The sequence below is a fragment of the Arvicola amphibius genome, chromosome 3 (assembly GCF_903992535.2).
Source record: "Arvicola amphibius chromosome 3, mArvAmp1.2, whole genome shotgun sequence".
Lineage (NCBI taxonomy): Eukaryota > Metazoa > Chordata > Mammalia > Rodentia > Cricetidae > Arvicola > Arvicola amphibius.
In genome coordinates this window covers 53,738,581-53,746,844 of record NC_052049.1, presented here as the reverse complement: position 1 = coordinate 53,746,844, position 8,264 = coordinate 53,738,581, and positions in this window count along the sequence as shown.

Genomic DNA, 8,264 nt, shown 5'->3' with positions numbered 1-8,264 from the left:
CTTTCTACTTCCTAGTTTGTGCAGTAACTTCAGGATATGTACTCATAGCTGAAGGTTTGGAAGTAGGAGCCTCTGATGATAGAGAACACGTGGCATTTGCCATTCTCAATGCACTCCTTCCTAATTCCATCTACTGGCCTGCACAGCACATGATGTCATTTTTCTTAACATCTGCATAGTATTCTATAGTGTATATATATACATTTGTATTATTCATTCATTTGTTTCTATTTCCTAGCTACAGAGCAGCAATGAACATGGCTGAGCAAGCATGGCAGAGCAGGATGTTGAGTCCTTTAAGCACATATATGTCAAGGAGTCAAGGAGTGAGCAGTATAGCTGAGTAATATGGGAGATTTAGTTTTAGCTTTTTGAGAATTCTCAACTGTAGCGCCTGCACTATGGGACGGTACATGAGCCAGGAACTAGGCATGCCTTTAATCCCAGCACTTGGGAGGCAGAGGCAGGCAGATCTCTGTGAGTTTGAGACCAGCCTCATCTACAGAGCTAGTTCCAGGATAGAACCCAAAGCTTCAGAGAAACCCTGTCTCAAAAAACCAATAAAAATAAATAAAAACACACGCACACAGACAGAGACAAGGGGACATGAGTCATCCTTGATACAAAAATGCCAACTTTATTGTGCTCCAGGGAAGCTGATATAGGGATCCTTAACTGATAGCCATGCCCCAGCGCTTAAGATTTGCAGCTGTAAAACCCATCAGAAACCACTCCCTTGCCATCAGGGACTCATGATGGTCTCGTGCTCAGAGCAGCTGCAGGCACAGGAAAACAAGTTGTCTCACTCCTGTAGACAAAGGATCTGAGGCAGGCAAAGAAAGTCAAGGAGCCAGGAGTCTGCAGCCCCCAAAACTCAACTCTAATTTCCATTTGGGTTGAACCATTTGCAATCTCACCAACAATGAATAACTGTTTCCTTTTCCTAACACCCCCTCCAGTATTTGTAGTTGGTTGCTTTTAGTCATTTGTTTTTTTCTTCTTTGGATAATTCTCAAAAAAAAAAAAAAAAAAAAAGATCCTGGGTCCTTTATTTAAAAGGAGTTGTGTGCGCGTGTGTGTGAGTGTGTGTGTGTGAGTGTGTGTGTGTGTGTGTGTGTGTGTGAGAGAGAGAGAGAGAGAGAGAGAGAGAGAGAGAGAGAGAGAGAGAGAGTTAGTGCTTTATATATTCTGAATATTAATCCTCTGTTAGATGTCGACTTAGGGACTTTAGGGTTGTGACAGAACACAATGGCAGAAAGGGAGTGTGGAGGAAGGGAAGGTTCCTTTACTCTCTATGTAACAGTGCATCACCACAAGCCACTGAACAGGGACCCGGAGGCAGGAGCTGATGCAGAAGCCGGGAAGGAGAGCCGCTTACTCATTTGCTCCTCATGTTTGCTCAGCCTGCTTTTCTTAAAGCACCCAGGACCACCAGCCCAGTGGATCCCCACTCATAATGGGCTGCCCCCCCCCTTAATCACTAATTAAGAAGATGCCTCACAGGCATGCCTGCCTGCAGCCCAACCTTATGGAGGCGTTTTCCTCAATGAGAGTTCTCTCCTCTCAGATGTGTCTAGCTTCTATCAAGTTGACACAAAAGTAGCCAGGACAGATGCATAGCTATCAAAGATTCTTCCCTATGTTCTGGGATTTCTTTTTGTTTATAAAGTTGTGTAGAAACATTTCTGTTTAATGAAGCCCCTCACCGCCATGACACCATGCCTGGCTTGCTTTGTAGGTGGCGGGGATGAAAACCCAGGTCCCCACGCTTGTGCTGGGCGTACTGGACTCACTACGGCATCACTAGAACCCCACCCTGAGAGCCTTTTAAAAACGCATAGACAAATAAATAAAACAAAAACAAAAATGCCAAATTCAAACAAAGCCTGGCACGGTGGTGCATGGCTTTCATCCAGCTCTTGAGAGGCAGAGGCAGAGGCAGAGGCAGGCGGATCAGCAATTTGTCAATTGTTACCTTGATTCCTTTCCTACACCTGTGTCGTGCAGGGTGCTGCTCATGTTTTCTTCTAGAGATCTCAGTGTTTCAGGTTTCAGGCTTGGGTCTTTGATTTATTTGCAATTAGTTGTTGTGCAAGGGTCTAATTTCATTCTTCTGCCCGTGCACATCCAGTTTTTCCAGCACAAGTTGTTGACGATGCTGTCCTTCCTCCAGCCTTGGTTTTGATATCTTTGTCAAATGGCTGAAATGATGTGCCCTCATGTTTGGGTCTTTGGGTTTGTTCTATTGGTCTACATTTTTTTTCAAGACAGGCTTTTTTTTATGTAGCCCTGACTGTCCTAGAACGCTCTCTGTGAACCAGACTGGCTTCAAACTCAGATCCACACGTGTGCACATGTGTGCATGTGTGTGTGTGTGTGTTTATGTATGTGTTAAGGCAGGGTCTCACTCTGTAACCCAGACTGACCTTTAACTCACTGTATAATGAATCAATCCTCTTTACTCAGCCTTCAAGTGCTAAGATTACAGCCTGTGCAGCAATGCCCGAAAATGTTTTTTCTTGAGATTAAAATTTACACAACAGGGGTTGGAGAGATGGTTCAGCAGTTAAGAGCCCTGGTTTTCTTTGAGAAGACCTGGGTTCAGTTCCCAGCACTCACATGGCAGCTCACAATTGTCTGTAACAACTCCAGTTCCCCAGAGAATCTGACACCTTTACACCAATGCACATAAAATGAAGTTAAACAAATAATTTTAAAAATTCATGCAACATAAAATTCACAACTTAGCAACAATAAGTAACTTACAAATTTATTCTATTTCTCAGTACAAGATTGAATCTAGAGACTTCCCTATGTTCTCCACCATAGAACTACATTCCTAATTTCCTGTGCATTTGTTTACTTATTTTACTTTTTATTCCGAGATACAAGCTCTTCCTAATTCTCACAGGCTAACTACAAATCCCTCTGTAGTTGAGGATGGCTTTGAATTTGGAAGCCTCTTGTCTCAGCCTCCCTAATAGCTAGAATTATAGGCCTGCCCCACCAATCTTGACTTAGCTGTATTTTAGTTTATAATTCTGTAGCTTCTGGCACATTCACAGGGTTATGTCATCATTACTACTAAGTTCAGACTACTTTAGCATCCAAATAAAAAGTTCATATACATTCAGCAGCAATACCCCCTCCCCCAGCCCCGCTAACCAACAGTTTGCTTTCTGTCTGTAGGAGTCTGCTCTTTCTAGACATGCCATATAGAACTGACACAGGCTGTGTATGGAGGTGTATACTTGTAATCACAGCACTGTGGAGACTGAGGCAGGAGAGTACCACAAATTCAGAAGGCCAGCTTGGGCTACATCACAACTTCCATGCTAGTCAGAACTCTATAGCAAGATCCTGGCTCAAAATAAAAAATAAAATAAAATAAAACAAATTATAATTCTTGTATGACTGTGGGCACATGTAGCTGATTCTTAGTTGCCTTTCTGTTACTATAAGGTAACACCATGACAAAGGCAACTTGTGACAGAGAGCTTGTTGGGGCTCATTGTTCCAGAGGGTTAGTTAGAGGCCATGATGATCGTGGCAAGGATCATGGTGACAGCAGGCATGCAGGCATGGTGCTGGCACAGTAGCTGAAGGCTTACATCCTGATCCACAGGCAGAGAGAGACAGCTAGCTGGGAATGGCATGGGCTTTTGAAACTTCAAAGCCCACCCCCAGTGACACACCTCCTCCAACAAGGCCACACCTCCTGATCCTTCCCAAGCAATTTCACCAACTGGGGACCAAGCACTCAACTATGTGAGCACGAGGGGGCCATTCTCACTCAAGTCACCACAGCAGACACACCTGAACTTGGTTTGGTGTCTAGGCTGGCCTTGAACTCACAGAGACCCAGCTGCTTCTGCCTCCAGAATGTGGGCATGCACCACCATACTTGACTTTGGTTCATTTTCTACATGCTGTGATGTAGAAAACTTTAGAGACGTTTTCAAGTCTAATTGTGAGAGATTGACTATCAGTATCAGTATTACTATTGAAAACTACCTTGTTCAGACCCTTTGGTCTCTGCTGGAACTTCTTACTCAGCAAATCTATTTCATGATCATGTTTTCTCAAGATATAAATAAAGTGAATTTTATTTAAGAAAAATAAGAACAAAATGAAGCTGTTTCTGTCTGTCTCTGTTCTCTGTCTCTCTGTGTCTCTGTGTATGTGTGTCCTTAGGCATATAGAGACCCGAGGTCAATCTTGAGTGTTATTCTTCTTGAGCCAGCCACTTTGGTTTTTGTGTGTTTGTTTGTTTGTTTGTTTGACACAGGGTTTTGTAGGACCCACAGGTCTACCTCTGCTCCCGGCGTTCATTTTGAGGACAGTTTCTGGCCAACCAGCGTTTCCTGTTTGTTACTGTGCTCCCTCTGCCCGGCCTGGTGATTAGCTATAGGGCATTGTCGACTCCACCTTGGGCATGGTAATTTCCCACCTGCCTGGGGGGTATTCCATTGTGCAGCAGCTAGGAATTTAAGGTTTTTCCTAAGTTTGAATAAAAAGCATTCAGCTGATCTCCTTTCCAACGACCCAGGTCTCTTGTGTGTTCTTTCAATCTCCAGGCCCTGACGAGCGAACTGTACAGAGAGAGTAACGCAGGCAGGCGTTACAGGGTTTCTCTGTATAACAGCTCTAGCTATGCTATAACTTGTTCTGTAGACCAGCTGGCCTCAAATTCTGCCTCTGCCTCCTGAGTGTTAGGATTAAAGGCATAGGCCACCACCTCCTGGTCTACTTTGTGTTTTGAATGAGAAGGTTTTTCATTGGCCTGGCACTTGCCAAGTAGGCGAGGCTAGCCAGACAGTAAGTCCAAGGGATCCACTTGTATCTGCCTCCCCAGCACTGGGGTTACAAGGAAATGTCCCCATACCTGGCTTTTTTTCATAGCTTCTGGGGCTGGAACTCGGGTTTTATTGCCTGCAGGACAGCACATTATCAACTGAGTTATTTTCTTACTATCTCCAAACAAACTTAAAAAAAAAAAACACTCTCTTGACATCTACTTGGCACACAGAATATTTGGTGACGTGACTTTCTTAGAACAATGGCCTACCATTAAGTCATGGTCCTATACAGAGCAGGGGTAACAGTCTGAGGGGTAGGAAGTCTGCGGGTTTTCCCTCTGTTTCATGATCTCAGCTGGCTCAAGGTAATAATGGAACCCCTGCTTATACATTCCCAGATGCTATAAAACATTGCTAGTTAGCTTTGCAAAGTTCATGAGATCTAATAAAGCTGAATTAAACTCATATATAATGAATATGCATACAACTGAATTCATTTGCATTCACAAGCATTAAATGGCTTTATTTTATTCTATTAGGGAAGTGAAGGAAATTAATGCATTCTCTCCAAGTCGCTTCATGAGCCTGTTCCTTGAAAATTACAGCACAATTTACCACCCATCTCTTCCTTCACAGCCTTAGCCGGATGCTGCCATTGTTACAGAGAAGCAGGGGCAAGCTTCCTCCTTTGGCAATACTGTGCTCCTGAGAGCTTTGGCGAGTGCTCCAGGCTGAGAGAAAGAGGCTCCACTTCTGGGTCACTGCCACCACCAAACAAAGATTGAACAAATTGTTTTTCAGGTTTGTAGTGTTTCCCCTGAATTCATCGTGTGTTATCAGTAAACACCCAGTTGCTTTCCCTTGTGAGGGCTCTGGGGCAGAAAAGCACTTTACTATTGTCGGGTTTTGACCAGGCATATCATAGGATTTTTTATCCCAGGCTGAAAGTGCCTGCTTTCTGTCAGGTCAAGGAGAGTTAAGGTTTCTAAGGGAACTCTGAACACACAGAATCCTACAGCACAAGTCAGAGATGCTCTCTGAGGGGACTTTATTTTTAGGATATTTTTATTGATTTTTTTTCCTGTTAATTTTTATCTCATCAGCAATCCATAAATGCATTAAAACTTTAGATTGGCATGAGAATCGATACTTCTGTTAGGGCTTGATGGCTTTTTCTCATTTCTAAAGCAACAAAGGTTTCTAAAGTACCTTGGGGCTAGTAAGAGGGCTCAGCAGGTAAAGGTACTTATGGCTAAGCCTGCCGACCTGACTTCCATTCCCTTAGTACTGGTGGTGGAAGGAGAAAGCCAACTCCTTTAAATTATCTTCTAACACACACACACACACACACACACACACACGTACACACACACACACACGCACACACACCACATGCATGCACGCACATACACCACACACACGCACATGTACATACATCACACACACACCTCACATGAACATGCACACACGCACTAAACATGCACACACACAACATACACACCAGAACAGGTTATAAACTGAAGCTCCCTCCTGGAATCCAGGTGTCAGGAACCCCTCTTTGGTATGAGATTGGAGAATTGGACCCGGTTTTGCTCTTGTTGCTGTCCATACCAAGCACAAGCCTTTGCTACTGAAGAAATCAACAGCCGCCTTGTAGCCCCAGACTGCAGTGACATCACCTGGCACTGATGAACTGTACTGAATGCTTTTCAGTCAAATGAAGAATGTCAGCTCATCACAAGAAGGAAGTGTCTCCCAGGAGAGCATTGAAACCCAGGCTCTGCCAGAAGCTTGGAGGCTTTAGTCTTTTGAAGTCATTCCAGGTTGCACTGTCCTGGGGACACTGACACACTGGTGTGGTCCGAATCTGCCCTCCGTCCAGGAGGGAGGCTTCCATCCTACATATCCCAGGGCCTGCAGCATGTTCTGGTGTCCACTTAGGGACAGCTAGGTGCTAGCCACCAAGACCCCACAAGAATGGCATCATTGACTATGTTTGTTATCCCCATGGCTGGCACATCCTGCCATGCAAGCATTGCCTGGTCTAATACTTGATGCCATCACTCTGGACAACTCCCCCCCCATACTGTCCTTCCAGGTATTATTGTCACTACTGGCCACTTTGGCCTCACCCCAAGCTTTAGGAAAAGAGGCCTCCATTTTTTCGTCTTGTTCCCTCCCATTCTGTCTCTCCTCTAGCAGCCAGGGCAATCTTTCTAGACAAACCCAGATCATTCCTGCCATTTCATAGTTTCAATAGCTCCCAAGGACTCTCTTACTTCAAATTTCTTCTTGGTGTCAGGCTTGGGAGCTCATGCCTTGAGTCCCAAGAGGAGACTTGGTGTGAGTTTGAGGCCAGCGTGTTCTTCAAAGTGAATTCTGGGTCAAGCTGGGCTATGGAGTAAAATGCCACCTTAAAAAGGCATGTGACTGGCCGGTTTTTGTTTCTCAACTTCCAAACCAACACTTGCTATTATCTTCTTTATTTTAGCCATTCTGGTGCTGGAAGTATGTTATTTCTTTGTAGATTTGGTTTGTACTTCTCTGACAATTAGTGAGATTCCTTTCCCTATGTTATTATTGGCCTTTTCTATATCTTCTTGCAGAAGTATCTAGTCCTAGCTTTTACTCATATTTAAGTGACTTGTCTTTTTATTCTTGATTTGTAAGGGTTCTTTCTCTGTTCTGACTTCAAGTCCTTTGCCAGAGAAATAGTTAAAAATTATTGGCATCCATTCGGTGGTTTCTTTTCAATTTCTTGATGGTGTCCCTTGCTATACATAGTTTTCGGTTTTGAATGGACCTCTATCTCTTATTTCTTTGAGCGTTTATTCTTCTGACTATATTTAAGAAATTGAGGCCTAATCCAAGTCATACACATTTGCTTTCGTATGTTCTTCTATGCATTTTGGAGTAGTCTCAGCCCTACATCTGAGGGCTGGGATGCATTTTGAGCTAATTAGGGGTGGAGCAAGAGAAGGACATTCGTATTCTTCCTTTGGCACGTATCTGTCCAGCACTTCGGGTCCACTTGTTGGTTAGGCTGTCCCTTTCCAAAAAAAGTGCGCTAATGCACTTCTTAAAAATCGTTGAGCATTAATGTGGGCATCTGTTTCTGGACTTTCCGTCGCCTCTCACTGATTCGAGCGTCTCTCTGTACCCTCTATGCCTTCAGCATCATTTCCTTGGAAAGCAGTATGGCAAAGTCATGTGACTGCTTGAACCCTGAGAGGGGAATATCTCTCTGGGAAGGACAGGTGGGTGTCAAAGGGGGAGCACAAACAAGCTGCCCTAAGGCAAGGTCCTCCAAATGAAACTGCCCCTTCTTCATGATTGGCTGCTCTACCTGGCGAGTCACCATGGGGCTTGTGGACCATTGACTGCCTCTCAAAAGGAAGGGTTAGGGGAGGGTCCTAGGCCTCTCAGCTGAGTTCCCATCTACTTCTCCCAGCTGTTTGTATGATT